Genomic DNA, 15,590 nt, shown 5'->3' on the forward strand with positions numbered 1-15,590 from the left:
TTTTAGAAACGTTTTATCAGTAAACCATTTCTAGTTTATTACTAGTGTTGTTTAAATTATCATGGAGGTTGAGTTTGTCTGCATTTATTGAAATGATCATATGATTTTTCTCCTTTATTTTGCTAATGTGACATAATTTATTTGCAAATTCTATCTAACCTAGAATTCCTAGGACCCCAACTTGTTTGTGATGTGATTAATCTGTTACCATTTTGGATATTATTGAATTTGGCTTGCTATGTTCCCTCATGTTTTAAATAAGATTGACCTTTAATTTTCCTTTCTCGGATGCCCTTGTCAGATTTTGGATTGAAGATATGCAGGATTGATAAAACGATTTCGCAAATGTCTTTTTCAATGTTCTGTAAGAGGTATGTTTGTAAGAGGAGGACTATTTCTTCTTTAAATATATTTTAGAACTTGATAGTTAAACCATGTGAGCCTGGAGATTTCTTTGTAGGAAAATATTTAATTACAATTTTTTTAAATAACTGTAAGAATATTGAGATTTTCTATTTCTTTTTATGTCAGTATTGGACCAAATATGTTTTTCCAAGAATGTATTTCAATAAATTTTTTAATATATTGGTATAAAATCACTTATAACCTTATTTTACTACCTTTTTTAGTATCTCCATGGTTTATAAAAATGCAATGTTTTTGATTCTTAATGTATTGTTTATGTCTTGTATATTTTTTCTCTTAATCTCTTTTTATTATATTAATTTCTGCTTTTATATTCATTATTTTCCACTATTTACTTTCTTAAGGTTAATTTTGTTATTCTTTTAACCTCTCGAGCTGCTCACATATTTAATTTCAGATTTTTTTCCAAGTATTTGCATTTAAGGCTGCATATTTTCTAAAGTCCTTATATCTTTACATTTCCATAATGTCTAAATTGTTATGTTGTGCTGTTTAAATCTTCTGTATCCTTGTTTTTTTTATGTTTTGTTTGCCTTTTCATAACAGTTACTCAGTATAATTGTGGCTTTGTATTTCTTTCCTTGTAGTTCTGTCAATTTCATTCTTTCTTAAGTAACATTAAATTTATACACTGTTATAATTGTTTTATCTACCTGCAAAATGAGCCTTTTCCATCCTTTTACCTTCAGCTTTTCTGAATATATAGCATACATGCTCTGTGTGTATCTCTTATAAACATATAAAGTTAGATATTTTAATCCAGTCTGATACTCTGCTTTTTAATTGGAATATTTAATCTATTAATATTTAATGTAAATATTGATTTACTTGATTTAAAATACATCATTTTAATCAGTTTTTTGTTTGTCCCATGTATTTTATGTTCCTTTTTTTTCTCCTTTCTTCCCTTCTTTTAACCCACTGAGCCACCCAGGTGCCCCTCTTCCCTTCTTTTAGATCAATTTTTTTTCTATTTCATATTTTTCCTCAGTCAGCTTGGAAATTAGTTATATGCTCTTTTATTATTCTTTAGTGATTATCCAGAGATTTCCATATGCATACTTGATTTATCAAAGTAATCTTAGTTGATGCTTTTACTCTCTTCTGAAGCAATGAAAAGACCTTTGAATACATTAATGTTATTAACTCTCTTCCCAACTTATATGCTATTATTGTCATATATTGCAAGTCCTCGATATTTTTTTAACTACGTAAGTCAGGGTGTCTGGGTAGCTCAGCTTGTTGGGCCTCTGACTCTTGATTTCCACTCAGGTCATGATTTCAGTGTTATAGGATTGGATCCCCACATCAGTCTCTGTACTCAGTAGGGAGTTGAGTTGGGATTCTCCCTCTACCTCTTCCTCTGCCCCTCCCCCTGCTCATGTGCATACACACTCCCTCTCTCTAAAATAAATAAATCTTTTTTAAAAACCTGCATAAGTCATAATAATTATTGTTTTATTGATTTATATTCACCCAAATTTTTACTATTCATCTTCCCATTCTTACTCTCTGAATTTCTATTTGGTATCATTTTCCTTCTTCCTAAAAAAATGTGTTTTAGGTTTCATTTACTTTGGATGTTCTGAAAATAAATTCACTCCATTTTTGTTTACTCTGGAAGGATATTTTGATTAGGTAAAGAATTCTAGATTGGTGCACCTGATATTTCATACTTTTGTCTTTGGCTTTCATTGTTTCTATTGACACAGCAGCTCTCAGACCTATTTCTTTAATGTAATCTCTTTTTTTCCTGAATGTTTTTCCTCTTTTTAGTTGTTCTTCTTCAGTTTTATTATGATGCATTCAGATATCTACTATGTGGATATCATATTAATCCTGAATCCATTTACATAGTTAATTAAACTTATGATTTGTTGTTTTTCAGCAATTTTTGAAAAAAGGCATCCTTCATCTCTTTGAATATTGATTCTTTACATTTCTCTATTAAGTCTTCCTGGCATTCTAATTAAATGTAGATTAGACTCTTACATTCTTTCCTCTGTGTTTTTCATCTTTCTCTTTCTTATCACATTTTGTCTTATATCTCCATCTGAATTTTAAATATTTTGTTCCAAGCTCTCTCAATTCACTAATTCTTTCTTCATTTGTATTTAATTTTCTCTTAATGGACCCACTAATTTCTTAACTTTTATTAAGATTGTAAGATTTATACTCTGACAAGGATTTTTTTGGAGAAGTCAATTGTGTCATGTCATTTTTTGTAGTTTCTAGCTCTCAAACAAATTTATTTTATTTTTTATCTCCTTGAACTTGGCATCCAAGCTATTTCAAACCAGCATTTTATTAATTTAATATCCAGTGGTCTTAGGGTTCTGTTTTTATAGTCTGTTGTTTCTACTGATTGTCTTTATACTAACTAGTCTCATGATATGCTGTGTTATTATTGACTGACCACATATTATATATAGAAATTCGTGAAATCATTTGAGCCCTAGGATAATGTTGTCTTTCTCTAGGGAGGATTTTTCATTTTATATTGTCAGGTACCTGGGGATATTACGAATTCAGAATACCTTTATTTAATTTCAAGAATTGAGATTTTCTAGGGCACTTTGATATGTGAGCTAAATTATATGTAGTTCACCTTTAATAGTAAAATTTAGCCCTTCAGAGTCCCAAGCCAAAGTGTTTACCTGAGCTCCCAACTCCAAAAGGTCCTGGACTCAAACTTTTGTGGCCCTCACTCTATAAACCTAAAGTGCTCCACCCAGCCATCTTTTGAAAACCTTCAAGATCCAGCTGAGAAAACGTTCCCCTCTTCCTATGTACCCTTTCCTCAAATACTAAGCTCACATTTCTGTATTTTTGTAATCTTCTGGTTTGAGGGCTACACTACCTCATCAGCAGTCCAGTACCTTCAAGCAGACTTTTTTTGGGGTTTCCCTCTGACTTTTCTAGTTGCCTATGATAAGTCTAAATTATCTTATCTTCCATTTTCTAAAGCCACTGATATACTCTCTAGGCTTTGGTCTCCTTAAATGAAAAGTGAGGATAATAATTACATTTCTATCTTACAGGTGAAAGAATTAAATAAAACTAATTAAAGTATTTAGCAAAGTGCTCACATGTCATAAGTGCTCAGTAAGTGTTGGCAACAATAATAAATGATAATAATAATGCCATTCTGATTATTATGATATTTGAGAAATATTTTTTTCTTAGCATGAACAGTTCATAACCAAACTATTAAGGCAAAGAGAACTTTAAAGAAACGCTTTGTACTAACCAAACCAGATATAAACACCAATTCGTAACATGTTTCCCTAATGTCTGGCAGCATTTGGTTTAAAGTTTTGATGATAATAATCCCATATATTTTCCAATCAGTGATTTTATCATAGGCCATAGGGAGAATTTATCCAAATCATAAACATTTACAGATTAAAAAAGATACTTAGCTATCAGAAACACATATCTAAAAGGAAAATTGCTGTGTATAAAAATTCCAGTTGGGTTAAGCTGTCTCTTTTTTCTTCTTGTGATTTTTTTTTTTTGATAGTTTAAGTTTCTGCTAATCATGTCGAACTATACTTTTTCCCTGCCTTAACTTTTCCCCATAATTGAGTCAGGTGTACCCATTACAATTGTTCAGTTGTGTATAACAGAGAAATCTAACATGGCTCAGGACCAGAATGACATCTCCATAAAGTTACTGAAGACTCAGGATCCTTCCAGTTCATAGCTCTCCTACTTATAGGATGTGATTCCAATCCCCAAAGTCCAGATAGCTGCTAAAGCTCCAGCAGCATATCTGTATTCCAGGCAGATTTCCTGGAGGACCCACACAATATTTTTGTTTACAATTTATTGGTTAGACCACAGTCATATCAGCACACCAAACCCTGGGAAGGCTGAGAAATGTAGTCCATTATCTGTGCAAAATGTGTGTTCATTCATGAAAGAGAAAGGGTTGAATCAATATTATTGAGGAGAGTACTGAGGAGTTCACAGATAGCCTCTACCTCAAAGGACTGTGGACTGAGAAATAGAGAATTGTAGTGAATTTACGAGAAAGACTAAATTAAATTGTGAAAATGTAATATTTTCCAGGTTATTTATCCCTAAGGCAACCAATAGCAAGGAGGGCATCATGAGGAAAGAAATCAAGGCTTGGGAAAAAAAATTTAGACAAAAAAAGGGATAAAAATCTATACGCAAAAATAGGTGAAGAGTGACTTTCTGGGCAGCTCAATACAGTTCAGAAAAGTTGTAAATTAAATGCCAAGCTCCTGTTTTTCAGATGCGATATTCTTGTCCTGTGCAAGAATGAAAACCAGAACACCTTTAAAGATATGCATGTCTCGAAAAAAAGAAAAAAAAAGGATATGCATGTCACCTTTTGAATGTTTTTAGAAAAGATGAATGCTTTTAGAAAAGATCCTCAAACACCTATATCTACCTCTTAATTAAACACATGACAATTTAATTTCTCACTCATGAAATATTTTCTCTAGGCCATGTGCAGAATAGCACTTTGGCTGGCCAGGTAGGTGAGGAATTCTGCATGGCACCTGCCTGTGCTGAATTCCAGGGGACTCCGGAGGATTTTATACAGTGAAGTCAAAGGGTAACACAGGGTGTTGTGCAAAGCAGGTTAATATAAATCTTACCAAATAATTATTTGCTTTGGAGACTATCTACTCACTTAAAAACTTTTCCAAAGATTCTCATATTTAGTAAACTCCTCCAGAGCCTCAAATCAGCATACATATTTATAGTGTTAATTTTCCAGTGACTCCTCTAAAATATGTCACTCTTGATCGATGGATCTAAATTCTAAGTGCTGTCATGTTTTAAAATGCAAATCTGTATTGTACAATGTCCCTAGCCTCCTTTTTCTTTCATGGCATTCTTACCTCTGGCCTGTGCTTTAAAAATACTACAGCTTGTAATAATCTGCCTTTGATGCTAGAAACCAAAGTTAAGAAAATCCGTTTAATTCAATAACAACAACAACAACAACAAATTCTTGGAGGAAAAAGAACGTACTTTTTTCCCTCGGTTTATTCAAAACCAAATGAAAGTTTAGCTTTAAGGAGGGAAGAGAGATAGGTCAGACTGTCTTTTGCCCGCTTGCCAGATGATGCTAACAAACCATTGTCTTTCCTCGCTCAGGCATGAATGCCTGAGAACTCCTTTTTCTTCTGCTTACCATTGCCTTAACCAGTAATACTCTTCTCAGACAGCAAGATACCTGAATGTCTAAACATTTATCTGCACTAATACAGGCTCATTCCATGTGAATGCCGGCCAGGCAGGAACTAGGCTGTCAGCTTCATCCCATCAAAAAGACTTTCAGTCCCAAGGACTGATGGCAGTTTCCAATTGTTAAGTCATTCTTGCTTGAACTGAATTTTAAAGTCAGGCTCCTACTGTTAAAGAATGGAGCTCAAAGAGGGTCTTTAGCCAGAAATGTTGCAATTCTAAATAAAATACTCTTGGCTATGGATTTTGTTCTTGTTGTCATTATTTTTTAAATTTGGGTACTGAGTGAAACTCGAGGGCAGCAAATATTGTGTAAGGGCAACCAATACTGCATAATAGTTCTTGTTTTGGTACATTTGCTTTGTAGTGATTTATTAAGGGAGACTGAAAAAGCCTGATTAAAATGCATAAACAGTGCTGAACAGTAAACAACCATGTCTAAGGATGAAAAAATGGGACCCACATGCTGTGCATGGAAATTGCCCTTAACAACATAGCCTATTGTTGAACAGATAGGAAGCCAAAGGTTGCTTGTAATCAAATTTGAAGTTTCCCATCACTTATAAAAGCAACACTTCCTTGTGCAAACGTTTCAATTTGTTGTCGTTAAAAACTGCTTCCTGACTTAATCCTTACAGAAACCAGGAGTTCTTTTGACTGTCAGGTGGATAGAAAAATTTAGACAGAGAGCCCACTAGACTCAAAAAGACAAAATAAAACCAAGTTTGTGTTGAGGAAAAAAATTACATCTAAAGAATTAGCAGCAGCAAATAAAACAGCCATAGAGCTCAAGGTATTTTTTTTTCTTTTTTAGTATTTTTTAGTATTTAGTATTTTAAACAGGGAAAAAAGGAGTACAATAGGTTGGCTAGGTGCTCAGATCACTTCTTTTTTCTCATTCAAGAATAAAATAAATTTTAAAGAAAATAAAAAACAAAACAAAACAAAACTGGCTCATTATAGCCTGAATCCAGTGTATGGGAAAAGACTCAAAGAAAAAAATCTTTAACAATGTGACAAGACTGATCTGATGGGCTGAATTTTATAAGTATCCATTATAGTATAATAATTCCTAAAATTTATGGTTTGAAGAATACTGATTAATTAAAAAGACACAAAAATTAACTGTAAACTTTTAAGTCATGTTTATTCTTCCACTGTATGGATAGTAGAGTATAAAGAAAAATAAGGAAGTTTAAATAATTTCTTTTAAAATACTATTGTATTATCATATAGTGTCTTAGTAACATGGAAAGCACTTTTGAACTGCTTTAATACCTTTCTCAAATAAATTTAAAGAATGAACAAAAAGTCATCTTCCATCCTCCTAACCAGTTACCCTTGAAGCAGCAATTAAAGCATAATTCACAAATCTCTTACTCTTAAGTATTTAGTTTTTTTTCATTTTCCAATAATAATATTGTAGTGAACATCCTTATCCCGTAATCTTTTATACCTTTCTAATTATTTATCTGGCACAAATTTCCTCACATATAATTTCTGGATCATGCGGCATTGAAATTTCACTTATCAAAAATTGGTCTTCCAGAAAAGTCTTACCAATTTTCATCCTACTAGTAGTACATGAAACTATATTGAAACCAGCACTTGGAGTTATTTCTTCTTAATATGTATGAAGTTAATAAGTAAAAATGGCATCTTTTAAAAATAATTTGCATGTCTTTGAGATACCTTTTAGAATTTTAATAATTCCCATGATATTTTCATTGTTCTTCCTATATGAATTATCTTACTAACATATTTATCCATTCATAGGATAGTGAGTAGATTAAATGAGATAATTCATATAAATTAATACAGTGACTAGAAAATATGTAGTGTTTAATAATAGTTAATGATTTTTAGTTACCATTATGGGTATTGATTTGTTTTATCTCTTATTACAGATATAAATAAAGTGGTCAGTGGAGAAGTTCAAACTAAGAGAATTAAGCATCTAAATGAAGATACATGCTTAATAGTAAAAATAAAATCTTTTCCATAAAGAACTTGAAATTACAAATCTATGGAGGGAAGAAGTTCTTGATAAGTAATTTAATTCATGCTTTTCCCAATCCCTGTAAGCAACATAAGCACTTCCCTTTATATTAGGATCAGAGTGGTGAGTCCAAGTTTTCAGTCCAGAGAAGTTTAGGGATATTTGTTATCCCAAGAATTGTTCTGTGTACCACTTGGATATGCAGGGGGATACAGAACTGCTAGCTATGGGGAGGAAAATGGCAGGTCTAGGCCCCATAGGATGTCAGAGGCCAAGATCAACAACAAGAAGGGGCATTCATGGGGCTCTTACTTCACTTCAACACAGAAAGTAGGCTTTTCAGTACATTAAAGAGAAAGTGGCTAATTTTTCCTAAAATCGTGAGTATAATTCCCCATTTGCCCATAATTTGCCATCATCCTACTAAACTAAAACTCCCTGCCTCTGAACTCTTGCCTCACCCATCCATCATTACGTTGCTACAGATGTGTCATCCTAATCAAAGCGTGGATTTATGCTCTTCTCATCTCAGAACAATTTAAGCTCAAAAAAAAAAAAAAAAAGAGAGAAAAGAAAAGAAAAAAATCAGAACCTTTAGGTTCTTCCTCCACCTCCATACCTTTGCTCATGAAAGTAAGTCTTAACAATTAGCATAACGTCTGAGACTATCCTCCATTCAACCCTAACCTAGCATTTTCAGCATCAACGCACCTCATTTCTCTGTACATTTTGTGCCCCTGCTACTAGTCTACTCACTACTTCTCAAACATGGACCATGAGCATTTATCCCTCCCATATTTTGCTCATGTTTACTGTTCCCTGAGCCTGGAACACCATTTCTCCCTTCTCTGTTGACAGAGATGCTGCATATTCTTCGAAGTTCTATCCAGATTCTTTCCATCAAACTTAATCACTCCTTCTGTAGTCTTTTTTTTTTTTTCTTCTGTAGTCTTAATACACAATCTGTTTGGCACATTTCCTTCTGCCTTGTATTATTGATGGTTATTTACACAAATGCTTTTCCCTTTAGATCGTAAACATGGAAGAAAGAGTGATGGTATTTTAATCATGTTTGATTTCCCCACAGCCTAGCGCAATAGTTCACAAAACGGAAGTGCCTGCCCAGTAATTGTTTTGTGATTCAAACCGAATATTCAGTTCCCAGTTTTAGTTGCTTTCTATATAAATATGAAGAGTACGTGTATGAAAAAGACACTCCCTCTTAGTTCCAAAGTAGAGTTGCCAGATAAAATACAGAACATACAGTTAAATTTCAATTTGACTTTGAAATTCAAATTCAGCTGGATGCTCCATATTTTTATTTGCTAAATCTGGCAACCTTAGTCTAAAGACACACCAATTTCACCACTATTAGGTTTAACTTCAGGGCAACAGTGAATTAGTGTGGGTATACATCTGTCCCCATCCAGTTCTGCTGTAGTGAAGTGTAGATAGCCACCACGATCCTCTTCATGTAAGGGGAAGGAAATACTTTTCTTTAAAAAGGGCAGAAGAACAGAAGTAGTCATTTATAACTGATTCTGACTTTCTCACAAATATAGTGGATATTTGAGGAACTCAGGAGAATAGTTCCAGGTATTAATACAAATTCTTCAAATAGCTTGTTGTTCTGATCAACAAGAGAGCAAGGTAAACCTTTGAAGTCCCTGAGGCATTCTGTTTTTGTATCATCATCCAGGACATTTCTTCATGCTGCCCTTGGTCTCTTTTATAATCTCTCTAGTATCCCAACCACAATGGGGTCATTGTGTCGGCTCTTCTTATGCCAGCCTTCCATGTTCAGCTCTGAGGATCCATGTCTACCTCAGGTTATTTGATAACATCCTCTAACTTTACCGCTCACCTGCACTTACTTCTCACCCCCACCACTTTCCTGGTTTCCTAGGGAACAGTTTGTTGGTCTAATAATAAGCCAATGCTTGCCATTGTACAATGAGAGATCAATAGAACCCACAGGATTCTCCTTTGCTTCTAGATAACATCTACAGTTTAACCTTCTGGGGACAATTCCTGGCTCTCCCTAAGTTGTCTGATCGAAGAAGGTTGGAATTTCCTGTAGGAGTGGGTGATGTACTCTGGGAGGGAATTATTTTTTGGAAAGAGAAACTTTGCAATAACCTTCAAATCAAATTATATGAGCAGCTGTCTGTTGATGAGTTAAGCAGAATCTTTTACTTTAGGACACATATCTAGTACATTCACACCTCACCATTTTGACTGCAAAGTAATTTTCTATTTATTCAAATGACACCTAAGTTGAGCTCCTATTTGCCCATAAGGAACTTTGTAGCTCCTCAGAAGGGAACTCTCATTGTCTCCTCTGAGGCTGAGGCTGTTAAAGAAGACATCCCTTACAGTCTTCAAGCCTGGACTCCTCATACTCCTCTACTTCTGCAGACAAGAGCTCCCAGGAGTCTATGGATTCATTGGAAAAATACTCCCACAGAACCACAGACACACTTAAAGTAACAAAATTGATTAATTGCAGAAAATTCATTTCTGGCCATGCAACATATTGAAAAAACAACTGTCAGAAGGATAAAGCTAATGTCCTTGGCCATTTCAGCAACTGCAGTGGGTCAGCCACACAAACTACTAACATATGTGAAGGATCCTGTAGGGAAACTGTGCCTGCTGAATTAAGCAGAGCAGAGCTGTGCTTGGGTATTGAGAATGCCTTCTGACGGGAGAGTGAACAGCCTTCCATCTGCCAGCATATTGTTCCACACGCTGAAGTTGTGAAGGCCAACGTGCAATATGTGTGTTAGCCCTATGACTCCTGGTATTTGAAACCAATTGCAGATAACTTTCAAAAAACAGAAGGAAAAATGTATCACAAGGACATAATGATTCAAGGAATTGCAGAGCAATTCAAGGGAATTCTCAGACTTCAAGGAAAGAAGACACTAATGGTTCCTGAAAATAGGAATCTCCAGAAAATTCATAATCCTTCCTCTCCACTCACCTTGTCTGTTTTTCTTTCCTTTTTTACCTCCTGCCATCAGTTTCCTCTGCTCCCAAATCTTCATGGAGATTTGACCCACCACATTGTGGTCAGTAGTGTCATAAGTACAATAAAAGTTTTCCTTGAAGTGTGGAGTTCTGTTTCTCAGATTGGCTTTCAGGGGCCCAGCCTCAGTAGGACAGGAGGGTCCCATCATGGGGTCATTGCAACCTGGGCAAACATTACATAAGCTGTCAACTGCTAGCAATCACATCTACATTTCCCTAGTTTTTGCCTGATTAAGGCACACCTGGAAGAGGAAATAGTGGAGATGCCAGATATCTGGTTATATGCTGATGTTAAAATTATGCAAAGCAAATAGTCATAAAGCATATTTTAAAAAAGGTAACTCAAAAAATGGAATATATTATAGCATATATCAGAAACTCCTATCCCATGAACCCTAACAGTGCCTTTATCTGTCTTCCTTAATTGCTAAGCAGAACATCTCTTAGAAATAAAACTTAGTTTAACTGATTTAAAATAACATCATTCCATTTGGGCTCATAGCTTTTTTGTGTTTCTGTTTTGTTTTTCTTTTTAATCTAAAATTACTTCTAGTTTACCATTGGCAGAGGTTGGACCTCCTGCCTGAGTAAATTTCCTTAGTGCAATCAGATTTTATTCAAATACTCTCAAAAGAAGTGAAAACTCATCTTATAAAAAAATAACTTTTGGATGCCATTCAGCTCTGTGATGGGGAGCTAATACATATGAATGAAACCTTACTCAGTGTTTCTCTTCATTTTTAGTCTTTTCTTTTGTGCCCCTTTCACGAACAGTTATACTTTCTAGTTATCTCTTACAGTAATTTCCAAGGCATTTTTGTGCAACCCTGCCATTAAAAAAAATCAGTATATTCCTCCAATTTATGTTTATTTGTTTACTAAGTATATGTATTACAAAGTGAATAAATAATAAAAACTTTACAAGATGATCTATAATAAATATAAGCAGAAGTGCTAATATTTTCTTTCTCTGCCCCAACAATCATGTCATGTGCTCGTCTGTTGTCACAGGACAGTCAGTCCATCTAAGCTGGGTTGTTGTCAGGATGTTACCTTTCGCATCCTAATGGATAGTTGTGAACTTTAGGTACAATGTATTCTTGGTTCGGGTTCACCTTAAAATGAATCCTCCAAGGCTAAACTTTTCATTGTGTAAGTTCCATGAATATTTGTTGACAGTACCAAAAACCACTGAATGGGTGTAAAAGTGACCTTCATCTTACCAGCAAAGTAAATTTTCTGAAAAAAAAATTGGGAAAATTAGACATGAGGGCATGGCTGGGCTTTGACAGTAAGGCTACACACACTGAAGGAAGCAGAGCAGTGGTTCAGGCTGTGGCTGACCAAACAAACAGGACCCTACGAGAGAAGAATAATGATGCTCTCCAATGACCAAGTGCCCTTGCTTCTTCTTTCTTTTTTTTTTTTTTTTTGTCCTTGCTTTTTCTTTACATTTTTTCCTTCTGTCCACTCCCAGACACTGAGACCCTGAGGTGATGCTGACTCTGCCAGCATTTCAGACCAAAGGGAAATCACAAGAGATAGTAACAAATAAACCAGCACTCCTTCTTTTAATAAAGCCCTTATCACAAAAGGAATGACTAAAATTTAACAACAGACAAAAAATGATATTTATCAAATGAATGGCAGGCAAAGTATTAATATCTCTGATCTAAAATAAGTACATACAAATTAATGAGAACAGTAAGTCTTGCCCCTAAGTAAATCAACAGAGACCAGTCACAAAAGAAATGATTGATGAGCAAATGTGTGGGGAAATGTTCAGTTTTCATTTTTTTTAAAAAGTCATAAGTTAAAACAAGATATTCTCTTTCCTCTATCAAATTAGAAAAGATTTTAGGCTGTCATAAAGGTAGTGGCCAGGGCAGTGATATGAGCAGCTGAATTCATCACAGGTAGAAGCATATATTAACCTGATGCTTTGGAAATCAATATTTCCATAGAGATTGACAATGATAAGATGTATATTTCCTTCCACGTAGTAACTCTTCTACTAATTTATCTTAGAAAAATCAAAAACAAAGATTTAGAGACTAATATGTTTACTGACACACTATGTATAAAGCACTAAAAAAAGTTCACTGATTATTTTATGATATGAAAATAGGTAAACTATGATATAGCTACACAATACATCATCATTCAGCTTTTACAATTTATGTTTATTAGGAGATCTTGGTAGCTGATGGATGCTTCCATTAAAGTCATTACTGAAAAAAGTAAGATAGGCAGTTGGCCTACAGTAATAACAACCAAGAAACAAAATACATAGAAGGCTCTAGGTAGAAGTAGCCAAAAATTCTGGGTAATTTTTCTTGGTTGGTGGATCTATGAATGATTTTAGTTTCTTCTTTCTATGTTGTAGTTTCTATTTTTTACAAGTCTTTTCAAATTTATATTCATGTAACAAATTTATATTCATGTAACATCTTTATTGAGGTTATATCTACCATGTTCCAGACACTATCCTAAGTGCTTAGAATAAAGCAGTGACAAAAACAAAATTTCCACTCTCAGTAGTGCTGCCAGATTTAGCATAAAAATATAGGCATCTAGTTAAATTAGAATTTCAGATAAACAATGAATAATTCTTTAGTATATGTATAGTATTTTATTTGGCACTCCTGTCAGGGAATTTAATTTAGTGGAATTTCTATGATGAGCTTGATTAAGTTTTTAAAATTTATTTTTTATTGCAGCAAAATACACTTAACATACAATTTACCATTTTAACCATATTAGAGTGTACCAAGCAGTGGTATTAAGTCCGTTCATAATGCTGTCTAGTTCTGGAACTTCTTCATCACCTTGAATGGAGAACTCTGTACGTATTAGGCATTTACTCCTCATTTCCCATTCTCCCCCAGTGCCTGACAATCACTAGTCTGCTTTTCGTCACCACAGCTTGGCCCGTTCTGGGATATTTCTTGTAAACGGAATCACACAAGATGTGGCCTGCTGTGCCTGGCATCTTTCAGCTGATGTTTTTAAGGTTGGTCCATGCTGTAGCATGTATCAGAATGCCGTTCGGTTTTGTGGCTGGATAATCCTCTATTGTGTGTGTATACCACATCTTGTTTATCCGTTTGTCTCTTGATGGACATTTGGATGGTTGCCACCATTTGGCTATTGTGAGGTATGTATTAGTTTTATAATTAAAAAAATAAGTTTGAGTTAAACTATTAAAAGGCCCAAGGGATAATGAGAATCTTTCTCAGAGCCTCCTCTCTCTCAGTGTTATTTGTTTAAATAACTGAGTAAAGTAGAAGGCCAGGCAATATTCAATCAAGACAAAATAATGTTTTCAGCAAAATAAAACGTGGCAGATATAAAGAAGTATAAAATACAGAGTTTGCAGGGCACCTGGGTGGCTCAGTGGGTTAAGCCTCTGCTTTTGGCCCAGGTCATGATCTCGGAGTCCTGGGATCGAGCCCCGCATCTGGCTCTCTGCTCAGCAGGGGGCCTCCTTCCCCTGCCCCTCTGCCTGCCTCCCTGCCTACTTGTGATCTCTGTCTGCCAAATAAATAAATAAAATATTTAAAAAAATAAAAAATAATAAAATACAGAGTTTGCCATCAAGAAGCTTATACCAAATTATGGGAAATGAAAGTCAAAAGTCCAGCATGTAATCACAGCAAGGCTACTCTGCCTCTGTTAGAAACAGCTGAGTTTAGATGACCAGTTCAGGGCTGCCCCTAGAACAATAAGTAGGGCACATCATATCTTCAGGATTAAAAAGCTTACCAAAAAAATTGTGCTTAAAAAAAAAAAAAAAGCAAGACCCTTATCCAAATATAGGTCATATTTTCCAGTCCCTAAAGCTACAAAAGTTCAGAAGTATTGGATTCCCTCTTCTACTCACAGCCCATGTGAAAGGACTTATTCCTGCCTTCCCATTTTTAGAGAATGTTCTTTTGTTTTAGGTCCTCTGAGGTTTTCAGACTTACATCAGTAAATTCTTTATCCAACAGCTGGGGGAAGCTGGCTTGCAAAACCTTGTATTGGCATCATCTCAGAGCATTATGAAGCATAGGAGGTAGAAGCAACATGCAGGGCACCTTCACATTTCTTCCCAAACAACCAGTGCCCAACTCAAAGCCAAAGGAGACGAAAAAGGAGCGATGAGAAGTAAGTTGGGGTGCTGAAGAGTGGAATCAGAGACTCCAGAGTCCTCAAATGTCTTCTGTGGCTCAGTTGGCTCATTCCCTCTTCCAGAATGTGTCAGATTTCTCTGCCTTTTTCCTTTGCTCAAGTTACCTGCCTTACCTTGCCTCCTACTACTCACTGATGAGAATTTTATGCGTTTTTTCCCTTCGGGTTTCTTTAGGGTTCAGTGTAAACCTTACCTTCTTCAAGGAGGCTTTGCCAGTCTTGTTCTTCTTTGGAAGTGTTTGGAAAGTCTTCCAAAGAGGTTTTGCTGATACCTATTCCTTCCTTTCAAAGAAAGAAGATGTGATTTTTTCCTTCTTTGGACTTTATCTCCCCATATGTTTCATAATTGCTGAATATTCTACTTATTTATTTTTTTTAAAGATTTTATTTATTTATTTGACAGACAGAGATCACAAGTAGGCAGAGAGGCAGGCAACGAGAGAGAAGGAAGAAGGCTCCCTGCTGAGCAGAGAGCCCGATGTGGGGCTCGATCCCAGGACCCTCGGATCATGACCTGAGCTGAAGGCAGAGGCTTTAACCCACTGAGCCACCCAGGCGCCCCATTCTGCTTATTTACATTTGTGTTTTTATGTTAGCACTTATTCCCACTTGCCCTAGTGTCAATGGGCAGACATAATACATACCCAAAACTTTGTCTCCTTGTGGCAGCCGCTACACTCCACTTGTTTCTAAAGCTTCCACATCCTTTCATTGCTTCTGCCCACACCCA

This window comes from Martes martes (assembly GCF_963455335.1).
Source record: "Martes martes genome assembly, chromosome: 8".
In the NCBI taxonomy this organism is placed as follows: domain Eukaryota; kingdom Metazoa; phylum Chordata; class Mammalia; order Carnivora; family Mustelidae; genus Martes; species Martes martes.